The 16,249-nt window shown below is 42.7% G+C and overlaps 2 non-coding genes across 2 annotated transcripts; one reads left to right on the top strand and one right to left on the bottom strand.

The window, feature by feature from the left end:
* Positions 1-3,446: 3,446 nt before the first annotated feature.
* On the top strand, positions 3,447-3,519 carry TRNAR-UCG (transfer RNA arginine (anticodon UCG)). Its single transcript has one exon. It is a non-coding gene; the product is annotated as a tRNA-Arg (tRNA).
* Positions 3,520-10,461: 6,942 nt separating this feature from the next.
* Positions 10,462-10,534, bottom strand: TRNAW-CCA (transfer RNA tryptophan (anticodon CCA)). Its single transcript has one exon. It is a non-coding gene; the product is annotated as a tRNA-Trp (tRNA).
* Positions 10,535-16,249: the final 5,715 nt, after the last annotated feature.

Below are 16,249 nucleotides of genomic sequence, written 5' to 3'. Positions count from 1 at the left end.
ACATGTTTAGGAGGGCTCTAGATTCCTGGCTCAGTGGGGGAATGGGGAGGAGGATGAAGCTGAGAAGAACACAAGCATTGTTACAGGCAGATACAAACAAAGGAACAGTGAGGAATGCAACCAGAGAAGAATGGGGGAAACCAGAAGAGCGTGCATCCCCTGATGCCCAAGAAGAGGGTGTTGACATTAAATCTTTAAAGAAGGTCACAAAGAATGTACTGTCCATGCAGGGGATTCTTCCCCCATTTAGAATTCCGATGGCGAGCTAAGGACAAAAGAGGACTCACAATGCATCCCACACTCTGCTAAGAGCAGATGTTCCGTCCTTTCTGTCAAGCTAAAACCAGGACCACAAGCCCCAAATGGAGTTATGTGTACTAAGCCCAATCACAGGAAGGAGACTGAGACTTAACAGTTACAGTTTCAGCATCGCCCAGAAATGGAATCTTCAACCAGTCATTCAATCAGTAATCGGCTACTCAGCACCATTAGGTAATCTGCCAGATAGATGCCGTCAGCTGGGTAGGGGACCCGGTAACTGGGTGATGGGATGAGCACTGGGTGTCAGACTGAGGAATCATTGAACTCTACCTCTGAAGCCAATAAGACATTGTATGCTAATTAATTGAATTTAAATAACATCTTTTTAAAGAGGGTGACTGTCACCCCCTAAAAGCAAGTGACTTTGCCTGAACTTCTCTGCGTTTTGCTAGTATAACTTCCTTCTTCCCAGTCCCTTCTGCCTATAAAAGTCTCATTTCCTACAACTCCCTGGAGCTCCTTTCTATCTACTAGATGGGATATTGCCCAATTCATGAATCATTCCATAAAGTCAGTAAGATCTTTAAGATTCACTCTGTAAATCTTATTTTTTCACAATCACAACTGCTTGGAAACCTCTCCAAGCCAACTACTATATATATCTCAGAGGGAAAGGGTCTTGTTTTCCATTTCGTCTTCACCCTAAAAAGATACCCTCAACTGACCTCGACATGATTTGAGCGCCCAACCTTCTGATCTGGAGTCAGATATGCTACCTTTGTGCCAGAAGGCCACGAGAAAGATTTGCTTATCTTCTAAATTAGAATTTAAATCCCAATTAATCTTTTCAGGTTCTAAGGGCTTATTTCTTTTTACTAAGTGGATTTGATCATTTTTCTCCCCACTAGCCATAGCTTCACTAATGCTTTGTTTAGCAAAGAAAGGAACTGATCAAATTAAATATTAATGCAAAAACCCAAATGCTCCCTATGGGGAAAACTCTGTGCTTTCTCATGCTCAGTTTTTCTAGTTGTGGAAGTTGTTTGGAGAAAACTCCTCTACCTACTGGGTTTAGACCCACAGTGAAACAAAAGTAATAATGGTTATAAATTTTGAACGACGACTTTTCCTACAACTTATGAGACTTCTCCCTCTTCTGAAAGAGGCCCAGCTGTGCATCACCCTGCAGTGCCTGCCCTCGCCCCACCTCCCTCCTTTCCCAGCGCCCGACAATCCCATCCTCAACTTGCTGAAAAGCTTAATCTCAAAAGCCTAGTTTAAATGATATCTCTTTGCAACTGATGAATCACTAAACTGTCCCTCTGAAACTATAAAACCCTGTATGTTGATTAACTGAATTTAAATTTTTAAAAAAATAAAATAAATGACCTCTCTTCCCAGAATTCTCACTGCTCCTTTCAATCAGAATGTGTGGGCCTTCTGGTGTGTATAAAAGTACACTGCAACAACTCAGAGCAAGTGGGTAATATTTATTGAGCTCTTGCTATTTTCTGCTAGCCCTGTGTGTTATCCTCCTCCAGTCTAGTGAGTCTCAAAAGTGTCCCCTGGAATCAGATAGTGAGTATCAGCTGGGAACTGGCTAGAAATGCACATCCTTGTCCACACCCCAGAACCACTGAATCAAAAACAGAGCAGTCTTTGTTTTAGCAAGTTCTCCAGGTGATTGTGATACAGAGGAAAGTTTGAGAATCAATTGCTCCAGGCTGGAGATCACATATTTCTCTCTCTCAAGAAAATAAACTTTCAGTCTTCCTCCAGGATGAAGGGTGGACAATGGATTAGTCTGCTAGGACCACCACAACATGGTGCCCCAGCCTGGGTGGTTGATTTAAGCCACAGATTTCCTTTCTCACAGTTCTGGAGGGAGGTCAACCCTGTCAGCAGGTTTGCAGAGGGCTCTCTTCTCCCAGTGTCTTCACGTGGGGTGTCTTCCTCCTGTGTGTCTGTGTCCCAATGTCTTATTAGGACACCAGTCGTGATGGACCAGACCCACCCATATGACCTCGCCTCACTTTGTCTATGTCTTTGGAAGCCCTAGCTCCAGATCCAGCTCCACATTCTAGGGTACTGGGGGCGGGGCGGTGGGACACACAATTCCCCGGCTCACAGGCAGTATCCAGATGAAGCCCCCTCTGACAGTCCCTGAGCCTGGCCCTGGGGTATGAGGATTGGAGGGCTTATGGATAAATCTGACTGCTTGCCTTTCCCACACAGACTTGCTTAGGATTCAGCTTTTTGGAGTCTGACAAGTCAACTATCACACCTCCACTGGCTTTCCAGATCACAAAACATTGCTGCTGTGATCTCTCTCCCATGGTTTTTGTCCTATGTGAATTTCTATCTCAGAGTTGTTTTCTGCAGGATTTCTGGAGTGCACAGAAGTGAATTCTTGTGTTTACCCACAATCTCCACCTGCCAAGGCGTTTCTAGGTACAGATAGCAATCCAGTGTCGTCTTTGCCTCCCTCCCATGCCCCACCCCAGCCCTGGGCTCAAGCACCCCCTCCTCACTGTTGCCTTCTCTTCCAGATCCCTGTCCAAACTGTGCCATATCCCTCTCCTTGGTGGTTACCTTGGTTGTAACTTTACTGTGGTTTTCACCATTAGATTCAACTTGTCAGGGATCCCTGGGTGGTGCAGCGGTTTGGCGCCTGCCTTTGGCCCGGGGCGCGATCCTGGAGACCCTGGATCGAATCCCACATCGGGCTCCCGGGGCATGGAGCCTGCTTCTCCTGTGTCTCTGCCTCTCTCTCTCTGTGACTATCATAAATAAATAAAAAATTTAAAAAAAAAAAAAGATTCAACTTGTCTCTCCAACCAGACTTGAGGATTTTCTATTTTTCTTCAAGATCGTACTTAAATTCCAGTTACCATATAGTGTAATATTAGTTTCAGTTGTAGATTTCTGTGATCCTTCACCTTCCATACAACACTCAGTGCTCATCACAACAGGTGTCCTCCTTACTGCCCATCACCTGCCTCCTCCACCACCCCACCACCGACCTCCCGGAACCTTCAGTGCATTCTCTGTGGCTAAGAGTCTAGACCGTAAGACTTTTGAAAATGCCTTGGTTGACAATAATAATTTCACTAGGTTGCAGTTAAAACCTCATGATAATTTTCTTATAACAAATTTTGAAATTACATGCCCCTACATCTCAGGAGGACCACGTGGCCTAATGGATAAGGCGTCTGACTTCGGATCAGAAGATTGAGGGTTCGAATCCCTCCGTGGTTGTTGTGCGGTTCCTTTATTTATTGTCCGCTTAAGACACCAGAATCGGTTCCTGGTGGTCCAATTTTTTACTACTTCTGTTTTCTCGGTGAAAGTCGGTAAGCAGCATCTTCTCCTCCTATTCACGTCACCACAATAGCCTTACACCCCGGGGTATGTCTCTTCCACACCCCTTCCTTCGTGTCCCTTTGTTCCCCAGTGTCTGTCCCACGCCATTAGCACAGTCCCTCCTTCCGGGCCGCAGACCAGCGGTAGCTGGGGAAGTCCCCAGCTAATCCCCCTTTCCGCTCAGCTCTACCCTCGGCCTACAGGTCAGGATCTTTGGGGCGCGGTCCAGCACCCTGAGTTTCAGTCGGCCTGCCAGGGAGCCCTGATGCCCGCGGCTAAGCCCCTGCAGGTTGCCGGACCCTTCCAGGCTCTCCAGTCCTTGGGTGCAAACACCCCCAACAGAGCGCCAACCCACCTGCTGGGGGTGGGGGGATGACCCCAGGAAGGATTGGGGAAGGGGAAAGGCAGGAGAAAGGTCAAGCTTCACTGTACCCTCTAACAAATGTAGGGAAGTGGTGGAATTGGAAGACTCGCCGTCCGCAATCCTCAGAGGAATCACACACTCAGCACAGAGCACCCCTTATTTTCAAACCCTCAGGACAGGGTATCTGGGAGACAGTGTGTGCACGGTGTTAAAGGACCTCCCCAAGATTAGTTGCTAATTGCAAAGGGGAAAAAAAAAAGCCCTGAGGGGACCACTCTACCTTCACCATCTGTGGATTTCCTGACAAATGCCTCCCGATGTGAAGTACTGTGTCAAGTACCCGGTAGTGCCAAGCCCCAATTTTTCACCTGAATCTAATCTAATCAGAATGGATCTAATCAGTAACTTCGACTCAACTTCTCGTTTTAAAGAGGGTCAAGGAAGATATTTAAAGTTGCCTTGAGGAAACAGTGAGACAGATCCAGAATGTGGGACATTCTACAAGACAAATTGGCTTGGATTTTTCAAAAAGTCGATGTCCAAACAGGAACAGCAAGGAGAAGCTGGGATGGATGCTGTTCTAAACTGTAAGGGACTAAGGATACATTACAAACCAAATGCAATGAATGAATGAACTTTGATTGGATCCTGGTTAGAAACACCAGCTCCAAAAAAATATGCTTGGAGAAATTTTTTTTTTTTTTAAAGATTCTATCTATTCATGAGAGACACACACACCGAGAGAGAAAAGAGGCAAGCTCCACTCGTAGGAGTCTAGGAGTCGATCCCTGGTCTCCAGGATCATACCCTGGGCTACAGGTGGCGCTAAACCGCTGCACCCCTGGGGCTGCCCTACCTAGAGGAATTTAAGTAAGGCTGGGATCTTAGATGCTTTTATAAAAAATCACTGGGTTCTTTAGTTATGATAATGGTGGCATGGTTTTACGAGACGTGATACATGTATATGTGTGTAGGTACGATGCATCATGATGTCTACAAAGGAATTTTATATGTTCCAGAAGAAGAAGGCAAATAAGACTAATATGGCAAAATATTAACAGTTGTTGAATCTAGTTGATGGGTATACAGATAATCCCTTACTCTTTCAACTTTTTTATTTAAACAGAAGCCCTAAAGAAGGGACACAGAGCTCCAAGGAAATAAGGCAGAGGGTCAGCATGAAAAAGCCTGCACCATATAAAAAGAGCAGGTCCTTCCTTGTTTCAGGAATCCCAGGCTCCCTTGTCTGAGGGCCCAGAAAGGAAGCCAAGAAGATCACATAGAAGCCCATGATGGCGGCCTCCTATGCCATTTGTGATCTTCCTTCTAGGCCACAAAATATCTTCGAAGACTTTAAAAAGGAGGGAAAGGATGCAGCCAGATTTGCATTCTCAGATGAACACATCAGTTGGTGCCGACATAGCCCTACCTACAAAATCTCCTCTAAAATACATCTCTGCTATTCCCTCTCATTGCTGCCCCTCCCTGGACCTCTCCAAAAAACAATGTTCCAGCAAGACAGAACTTTCTTCAGTTTATCTCATATCCTGTGAGGTTTAGGTCTAGACCACCACACCCCTTTCCAACCTGGCAAACTCCTATTCATCCTTTACATCTGAGCTTAGCTATGATTCATTCTACATCTAGTCATCAAGTACCCATTTATCCATTCCAAGGTAATAAAGGTAGAACTGTACACTTTCTTCATGAAACTTGGAGTCTAATGAATGACTCTCCAGGCAACCATCCAAGATGTTCATGTCTGGGACCTAGCACTACTCCTACAGGCTACTTGGCACACTGGACCTCTCACTTGTCATACTTAACTGTAAATGTCCACTTCTGTAATTGTTTATTCTGGAAATCCCTCAAAGGAGTGGCTTTATTTTTCTTGCTCTCCATTGAATGAGTAGCACTTAGCAAAGTGCTTGGCACGTGATTGGGCTTAAATAATATTTTTGAAAGAATGAAGAAATGAATGAATCAGTTCAAAAATAAGAGCCTGGGAGCCAAATTACTTCTAACAAGTTGTGGTAATAACCCCTGAGATAAACTGTAAGAAGCTGATGGAAGAAAATGGGCCCATGGCTTGGTAGGAAGAGCCAGATTTGAGAACTAATGGGGAGGTTGAATTGAAAGCCTGATTGATGGGTTGAGAGTCAGAGAAAGGAAGAAAGTTAAGGGGACTTATAAGTCTTGGTTTTTGGCTCCTGATGAAATTTGGGTTGTTGAAGGAGATTCAGATTTGCAGGGAAAGGGTAGAGCATTCATTTGGGATGTCTTACTTTTGAGATGTCCATGAACATGCAAAAAGAAATTACTAGGACAGCTCTATATCATGAAGCCCAGAGGAGAGTTCTGGGCTGCAGATAATTTTCAATCCTTCAGTACATGAGCAGTAGTTTATCAGTCAAGTCTTATCCCTCTTCAATTCTATAGAGCGATCAATGAAATATAGAATCATCTACTCACACACTAACACACACGCACTCATAAACATACGGATAAGATTGTGACAATGGTGGTATAGTTTCAGAAATGTGGAGATCCTGGGGATCTCTTCTTGCTTTGAAGTCACCTTTAAACTATTGTCCCCAGAGTATCAGATACAGCTGTTCTTGCCTTGTGAGAGAAGGCTCCACGCAATGAAGTGGCTTTGACTTCCAGAAATATTTTCTACTTCCCTGTTTCATTTAAAAATATTCTGTCAGCTGATTTAAAATATTTTGAGCTTTACCAAGAAACAGGAGATAGGATTCCCTCTGGAACATTTTTTTTTATTTTATAAATTAATTTTTATTGGTGTTCAATTTACCAACATACAGAATAACACCCAGTGCTCATCCCGTCAAGTGTCCCCCTCAGTGTCCGTCACCCATTCACCCCCACCCCCCGCCCTCCTCCCCCTCCACCACCCCTAGTTCATTTCCCTCTGGAACATTTTGATGGGTCTACTTTCTCGAATTTAAAAATGATGCTTACAATAGCAGCTGACTGCATTGAGCCCTTGTTCCAGGCACTGGATTCGGTGCCTGAAGACATAGGGTATCTATGAGAACATCTTTGTCAGATTATTTATTGAGGATAAATTTCCTACTTCAGCAAGAATATGAGGGTTTTTAAAGGATTATTTAAAGGGAATTAAAGAGGATTATTGCAACATATAGCTGATTTGCTATCTAGAAAAGACCCAAAGAGCATTCTGAGTTTATCATCTGCAAGAAGAGAAGTTGGTTGATTCCTCTCCAGTTTCATTCATGGGGATCCTTTGTTTTGCTCTCTTGTATTACTAATCCTGAAGTAGCCTAGAATACATAATATATGGTAACATTAAGGAGATAGAAAACACTTCCTAGCAGCTGTAGTTATGACCGAGTGGTTAAGGAGATGGGCTAGAAATCCACTGGGGTCCTCCTGTGCAGGTTCAAATCTTGCTGACTATGGGGTGGGTAGTGTTTTACATATTTGCATTTTCTCTGTTTAGTGTAATTCATCTTCAATTAAGCGTACTTTTAAAAACATTAACCATTCCTCAGACTTTTTTGATGTTACATCAAAATGGAGTTCTTATTGACCATGAAGGAATCATACTGTATGAGTGAACTAAAGCTAAGGAACCAATAGAACTCTTTTGTTTTGGTGTTGGAGATCCTGGTAAGAGGGACAAAGGAAGTTGAAAGAAAAGACTTCACACATTCATATTTAGAGCAACATAGCAATTTCACCACTTCCTTTTCCTATAAGTGTAAATTATAATATCTGTGTGGGCCAGAGGCGCAATGGATAATACATCTGACTACGATTCAGAAGATTCTAGGTTTGACTCCTGGCTGGCTCATTATTTTGGTTACCCTCTTTGAGGTCCACAATTTCCATCTTTCTTAGACCACTGTGATTATATATATATAATTTTTTTATGTTTAAATTTCTTTTGTAAAATCATTTTACACAAAATGACCAAAAATATTAATAATACAGAGGCCAGCTATATAGTTCACTACTCTTTTCTTACACATGTAAATTTTCCTTAAATCGCATCATTGAATTGATTGTTTTCAAAATTGACTAGTCTTCACATTAGATGATAAAAACTTAATAGAAGGAAAACCTTTTAAATGCATCATCCCTTGAAAGTAAAGATTGGGAGTTTCACAAAGAGTATTTCTAAGTACTAAATCTTTTCTTCTGTCTTTTTTTCAAGATTTAATTTTTCAGAGCAGTTTTAGGTTTCACAGCAAAATTGAGAGGAAGATACCACATGCACAGCTTCCCCCATTATCAACATCCTCCACCAGAGTGGTACATTTGTTATGACTGATGAACCTACTTTGACACATCATAATCACATCACCCAGTTTATAGTGTACATTCCAGTTCACCCATGGTGTTATAGTTCTGTGGGTTTGGACAGAAGTATAATGATATGTATTCATTCTTATAATTTCACACAGTGTATTTTCACTAACCTTCCCACCCCCCATCCTCTGTGCTCTCTATGCTCTGCATATTTATCCTCCCTCCTCCCACCAGTCTCTGGCAATCAATGGTCATATACTGCCTCCATAGTTTTGGTTTTTCAGAATGTCACGTATTTGGAATCATGTAGACTTTCAGCTTGACTTCTTCTACTTAGCAATATGCATTTAAGTTTTTCTCCAAGTCCTCTAATGGCTTGGTAGCTCTTTTTTTTTTTTAATGCTGAATAATATTTCATTATCTGGATGGACCACAATTTATTAATCCACTCACCATCTGAAGGGCATCCTGGTGGCTTCCAAGTTTTGGCAATTACGAATACGCTGCTATAAACCTCAGTGCTCAAGTTTTTGTGTGGACATATATTTCAACTCCTTTGGGCAAATAACAAATAGTGTAACTGCTGTGTTATATGGTAAGACTATGTTTAATTTTGCCTTCCATGGTGGCTGTAACATTTCGCATTCCCACCAGCAATGATGAGAGTTCCTGTGACTCCACGTCCTTGCCAGCATTTGATATAATTGATCTGGATTTTGGACATTCTAAGAGGTACGTAGTGGTAGCTCATTGTTTAAATTTTCATTTCTTTCCTGACCTATGATTTGGAGCACCTTTTCATATGTTTAAAAAAATGGACCAAAGAGCTTATCAGACACCATCAAAGAGATATAGGTGGCAGGTTTGCAAATTTTGTTAGGTTTTTATTTCTAAACTTTTTACATAATTTAAAGAATCAAGCCTTTCACAAGATCTGTAACACAAATTAATCTTTTCTTTCTTGCTCCCTGTGCTAAAATGCAGCTTGCTTTGGGGGAAAGGGACTAAACACAGCAGAGGATGGGTTATGGGCCCAGCACGCTCCTGCTACACCACTCTGCTATGGAAAGTAGCACTCCCATAGGTCATATTTGATTCCCCTCTGGTTTGTCCTTTTTTTCTTTTTTCCCCTTTTCCTTTCAATCTGTAGAAATAAAAAATGAGTTCTCTTTTTTCCCTTCAGGAATGCAATTTATCTTTTTAATGCAATAGCACTGAGCCTGACTTAATTCCTAGGAGAAGGATTAAGAAGAAATGAAAAAAGCTTATTGTGGCTACGCTTCTACAGTGCACAAGGCATTAATCAGATGTGACATCTGTTACTGTGTGCTATGTGAATGTGTACATTATATCTATAGCACAATGTCTGCTGACATCCCAAAGGTCATGTATTCTATGTTTTACAAAATGATAGAATAGATGAAGTAAATGTGCTTTCCCTTTCTTCTATGCTGTAATGGGATCGTTCATAATCTGTTGATGGGGGACGAAAGTCTAGAGCCCCAGGTGAGAGTAAGACACATATTCCTGCACATATTCTTGACATAGAGTTTTAGAGGGTTCACAGAACTTCTAGCCTGGTAAGCTAACTTTCTCTGATGTCGTGGCTCATTCCCTGTAGTCTCAATTGGCAAACAAAACTGTGCTCAGGTTTTCTGTGTTTGGAAAGGGATGGAACTCTTCTTTGATTTGATGTGGTGGAGAATCCCAGAGAGCCAAGGGTGGGCTTGCTATGTGAACTCTCTAGAATGGAAAAGATGAGCCAGATGTGGAGCAGGGGAGCCAAGGTCAACTAGGAGAAGCAGACTAGTTGTCTGAGAGGATCCGCTAAGATCCCAAAGGTTAAAGAGAGACTTCTGGATGAAGAGATGGGTCTGCCAGCACTGAGTGAGCATGGAAAGGAAGCCAGGAGCGTTTGGAATAATAATGGCCAAGTTGGAGAAAAGTGGAATTCAGAACAGTTGCAATAAAAGAGTAAAAATGTTTCTATGAGCCCCCCAAAAAAGCCAAAAACAGAATACTGACATCACACATTCCTGTGTATGCCTGCCTGTTACTTACTTTTTAAAGGCATTTTCATGAGGGAGGCCAAAGCGGGAGAAAGTGTGGCAGGCACCTTCCTCTTCCTCCTCCATTTCACTTCCCAGACCAGAATCTTCCACCGACACTAAAATTACTGACCCCGACGTGATTTGAACACGCAACCTTCTGATCTGGAGTCAGACGCGCTACCATTGCGCCACAGAGGTCTCTGCAGGCATACCTCATTTCTTTACCTGCCAACATGATCCATGAAATTAATTTTCTGCACGTGGTGAAGACCATGCAGGTGAATATGACATATCGTCTGGCTGCCACCTTCTACATCAAAATGCTGTCCATCCGATCACTCCCTGATTCTGCCACCCAATAGTTTCTATTTACAGTCCTTCCTATTCCATTTCATTCCTGGTTTTCTCCATATACATTAATAAAAAATAAAAGTTTGGGGGAGTTTTGTTGTTTTCATCTTTTTAAAAATATAGTGAAGGGTAGTCACTCTGGAGAGAAGTGGAGGTAGGGGAGACAGCAAAGAAAAATTGCATGTCCTCTCTCCCCCCAGTCAGGGTAACCAGGTTTTGGATTTATTTCCCGAGCATAGATTCTAACTAGTGAGTCAGGCAAGCAGGCTGTGTCATACCGGCCTGGAACGACTTGTGGCTCCCGGGCCTCTGCTCAGATGTGGGGTCCCGCGGTTGGTTTCAGCCTGCTAGAGTCCTCCAGGATCTGGTCGCCCAACTACAAACTGCCCCTGAAAAGAGCAAGGGATCTTTTTCTGTGTGAGCAGGTACATAATTCTGGCACAGTGGCTTGGCTGGTGAAAAGGCCAGTTTGGAGACCTGGAGACCAGGAGACTTGAAGACCGGTTTTGGAGACTTGAAGACCGGCTTTTGAATCACAGGGAAATTTTTTTGGAGACCTGAAATCATGCAGACCATCTGTTCAAATGGTGAAAAGTCTCCTTGAATTCCTACTAGAGAAGGAGATTCTGAAAAGTGATCCACTGTTGTAAAACAGACACATCTTTCTCTGGAAATCAGTTTCCCTTTCTTCATCTTGAAAAAAATCGGTCCAGAGCCCCAGGTTTGGCTTGGGAATTGCTACAGGACTATAGATAGTGGATTGAAGGAGTGTGTGTTTGACCTCGCTAGTACTAGACTATCCTTAGTAGGTTCTGTGGCTTGTAGTCACTTTGTCCCGGGGTGGGACGAGGTTAGGGACCTGGGTGAGAGATGTGCTGGAACCAGCAGCGCCGAGAGGTGAGATGAACCCAGCTTTCAGAAAGTAAACCACCAAAAGTTTGGTAGAATCTGAGGCCACTTATAAAAAGGAATGGGATCCCAGGTGTGCTGCTGCCAGAGAATTCAGTGTGATCTTGTTGGCAGAAAGTTGTAATCTATACTTTCCTCACCTTCCTATAAAATGGGGATAATGATAGGAGTGCCTGCCTCCCAGGATGGCATTGATAAATATAATGTGTTCTAATGAGTTTATATTATATTCATTAATATGTGTTCATATGAGTTTATATATGTCTAGAATAATGCTTGCCTGGCACACAATAAGCTCTCAATAAAGGTGAGTAAGTGGGTGGGTGACTGTATGGCTCAGCAGAAAGAGTATGTGATAAATGATCTGTGGGTTGTTGGGTTTAAACCCCATGGTAGGTGCAGAGGTTATTATTATTATTATTATTATTATTATTATTTTTGTGCAGAGGTTATTAAACAAGTAGGTAAACAAGTTAGTATAATTGCTGTCACTATAAAGCTTGCTGAAATTCTTTTGAGTAATTTCTACGTCCAATATGGGGCTCAGACTCACCAACCCAAGACTAAGAGCCACACACTCCACCAACCAAACCAGCCAAATGCCCCTAAGGTTTGCTGAAATTCTTAAAAGCATGTGCACATAATGCCAGCCTAGTTTGGCAGAGACTGTGACAAAATTTACATTTGTCAATTGTTAGTTTCCTCCACAGATTTTGAGTTTGCTGTTATCAAACAGAATTAAATGAACTGCCTTATCTCAAATGTTAGAACTATTGTTTTTTTTCTTAATAACTAAAATTTAAAAAAAAATAGTAAAAATGGCTATCATCCCAGGTTAGAGCTAAAATCAGACAGGCATTGACAAAGCAGGGCTACAGAGGGACACCCAGACCAACGTCACCTCAAAACAGCAACTGAAATTTAAATTAAAGTTCGGTGAAACACTTCAACTCATAGAACTTTCTTTTCTTCATTTGTTTCAGTTGATGTCTAATGAAAATTCACAGCACAGCTGATTTCTGCCCTGTCATTTAAAATCAACTGTGGCTAATATCAGAGCAGTTTGGAATAATACTTTAAAATTCAATGGTCATTCATTCTCACAAGTTCCCAGAGCACCAGGTTACCTCTCTCCCTCCTTGCCTGACATTGCTGCCTGGGGAATCTTTTCTCTCCCAGAGCCAGAGCCCATGATCCCAGGCCTTGCAGACTTGGTTTTACTAGTTACCCTATTCCAATCTGAAGCTCCAGCAAGTGAGTTTTCAGGATCCCTCAGAGCCCACATCTTAGCACCAAATCACCCTGTTTATCTTGATCTTGAACCATGTTTCTGATAGCTGGCTTTGTCTTTGCGTCCATCTTCTGTTTCTTCCTAGTTCCAGAAACTTGGCTCTGGTCCTGGAGAGCTAAAGAAAGGGACTCCAGGAATAAGCCCTTTGGTTTGAGTCAGACCATCCCCTGCCCACTATCACCCACCTGCTGACAGATTCCTACCGTATCAGTAGCTCCTCTGGTCTCCAAATGTCTTTGATCCTGTCCCACATCTCACTACTGAGATCCTCACACCCTCTTTGACAGATACGTTGCTGAAATTTTTGTGGAACCCCCTTCTGACTACTCACCTGAACACAGACCCTGGTCTGCCACCACCTCCTCCAAGAGGTCTTCCATCTTGGCCAGGTTCTCTCTTGATTCCCACAATGGGCCACCCTCAAGCCTCTTCCACTCTGCTAGGTAGGCCAAGGTTCAGACTGCTCCTGCAGTGCTGACATAAATTTGTGTTTGGGGTAGAAAACAGAGGTCAAATGTAATTATGTGTGTCTAAAACCTAATGAAAAGATTTACACTGTTATGGTGGTTATTACCAAAAAAGAAAAAACAAATAACAGGTGTTGGCAAAATATGGACAAATTGGAACTCTAATGCATTGCTGGTAAGAATGTACAATGATGCAACCACTGTGGAAAACAGTATGGTGTTTCCTCAAAAAATTAAGTGTAGAATTTCCATATGATCCAAAAATTTCACTTGTAGGTATATAGTCAAAAGGGTTGAAAGCAAAAAAAAAAAAAAAAAAAAAAAAAAAAAGGGTTGAAAGCAGGGACTCGGACAGAAAGTACTTGTGATATTATATCATATCGTAGGATTCCACTTACCTGGGGGTGCCTAAAATAGTCCAATTCAGAAACAGAAGGTAGACTGGTGGTTGCCAGGCTCTGGGAGGAGGGGGTATGGGGAGTTCTTGTTTAAAGGGGACAGAGTTTCAGTTTAAGGTGATGAAAAAGTTCTGGAGATGGATGGTGGTGATGCTTTCACAACAATGCCACTGCACTTCATACCACTCAATTGACTCTTAAAAATTGTTAAAATGAAAAAAAAATTGTTAAAATGGCAACTTAGGTTATATCTATTTCACCACAACAAAAAAGTAACTACAAAAGTAATTAAAAGAGAAAGGCACAGGGGCAGACATAAGGAGAAACTGGAGGTTAGTAAAGACAGCCGCAGAGGTGCAACATGACTTGTCACTGTCCCCCTTTGGGTGCAGAAAAATGACCACTGGTGTCTGTGTTGTGGGTAAGATTGGTGCCCTGCCGACCCTACCCCCGTTCTCCTCTGTGCTCTGTCCCAGGCACACTGGCCTCCATAAGGGAAAAATCATGAAAGTCGCTTTGAGGAGGGAAGCAGTGTCCTCTTCACCCTCCCTCCTTAAAAACATAGTCTGTTCGCTATGACGTCATACTTCTTGACTTTACAATGCAAGGTCTGGCCCTTGGCTGTAGATACATACCACTGAAATCAACTCAGGAGTCTCTCACCAGGTATACAAAAGATACAAGGTGCATGCTTTGTCTCTCAGGGAAATAGAACTTCCAGCAGATACATTTTACTGGATAAATTACCTTTAACTGTCTAAATTTGTGAGAATTCTTTCCAGACTTCGTAGTCACTGGTGTGCTACCTTATACTCGTGTAAAGGTGATAATGATAATGTTTAAACAAGTCATCAATTGTGTTCCCTCTTCTATTAGTTGGAAGAGGTATCTTTTGTTGGCAGAATCAGTTCATCTCCCCAGGAGTTACCGGATCCTTAAACCACAGGCTGGTCCCACCTCAGGGCCTTTGCACTTGGGCAGCTGTAGCAAAGATGCTACGGACTGGGGGGTTTAAACAATAAACATTTATTTCTCACAGTTTCTGGAGGCTAGTGAGTCCAAGACTGAGGCGCTGGCAGGTTTGGTCTGGCTGTGTCCTCACATAGCAGAGGGGGCCAGGGAGCTCTCTAGGGTCTCTTATAAAGACACTAATTCCGTTCATGAGGTCTCAAACTGTTCACCTTCAAAGTCCTCACCTCCAGATACAATCACACTGAGCATTAGGAATTGAGAGGAACACAAAAATTCAATCTAAATGACATTTGCTAGGCTCCCTTGCAAACTAGGGATGGCCATATGGCTAAGATCTAAACAATGGACAGTGGAAGAATTGTAACACAACAGTTTACAACCTTGAGGCTTGACCCAGGAAAACCTCCCATGAAAGTTTCTCTCTTTTTTTCTCTCAAAATGCCGAGGACCAGCAGAGGACTCCATGACCCCAGACTCGGGAGCCACACGACGGTCCCTTGGCAGCCATGCAAAGACCAATCAGAAAACCTTCACTAGGGCACCCTGGGTAGCTCAGTGGTTTAGCACCACCTTTGGCCCAGGGCATGATCCTTGAGTCCCACGTTGGGCTCCCTGCATGGAGCCTGCTTCTCCCTCTGCCTTTTCTCGTCTCTCATGAGTAAATTAAAAAAAAAAAAAATCTTTAAAAAAGGAAGAAAAAAAAAAAGGAAAGCTGTATTAGATCTTGCCTGAGAGAAAAATATTTATGGAGTTGAAAAACTGAGATTTGTGAGTTTCTGTGTTAACAGCAACCAAACATATCACTAGCAGAACAATGTTTTCTTGTTCCTTTCTTAGTAATCTTATTGATTTCAATGCCCAAACTCTAGCTCTCATAATTACAGCATCTTCATAATCTACCAAGCGATAAGGTTAACAGGGATCAGTTGCACACACATGCTATGTGTATGGCAGAAAATACAGATTTCTTCAACATTATCAACTCATTAATAATGTATAATTATTTCGGGGCACCTGGGTGGCTCAGTGGTTGGGCGGCTGCCTTTGGCTCGGGGAGTGATCCTGGGGTCCCCGGATTGAGTCCCACATCGGGTTCCCCACAGGGAGCCTGCTTCTCCCTCTGCCTATGTCTCTGCCTCTCTCTCTCTCTCTCTGTCTCTCATTAATAAATAAAATCTTTTAAAAATGTATAATTATTTCATAAGCTAATTTAGGATTCCTCCTGCATGCCACTTCCTCACCTTAAAAATCCAAGACGAGGGGATCCCTGGGTGGTGTAGCGGTTTGGCGCCTGCCTTTGGCCCAGGGCGCGATCCTGGAGACCCGGGATCGAGTCCCATGTCGGGCTCCCGGTGCATGGAGCCTGCTTCTCCCTCTGCCTGTGTCTCTGCCTCTCTCTCTGTGTGTGACTATCATAAAAATTTAAAAAAAAAGTTAAAAAAAATCCAAGGCGAGCAAAAATATATAAATGGATAGTACTCTTCTGCAAATGCGATGCTATCCTAAAAATCTCATATTAATGTGGA

The sequence above is a fragment of the Nyctereutes procyonoides genome, unplaced genomic scaffold (assembly GCF_905146905.1).
Source record: "Nyctereutes procyonoides isolate TBG_1078 unplaced genomic scaffold, NYPRO_anot_genome, whole genome shotgun sequence".
NCBI classification, from domain to species: domain Eukaryota; kingdom Metazoa; phylum Chordata; class Mammalia; order Carnivora; family Canidae; genus Nyctereutes; species Nyctereutes procyonoides.
This window is presented reverse-complemented; position numbering and strand designations above follow the sequence as displayed.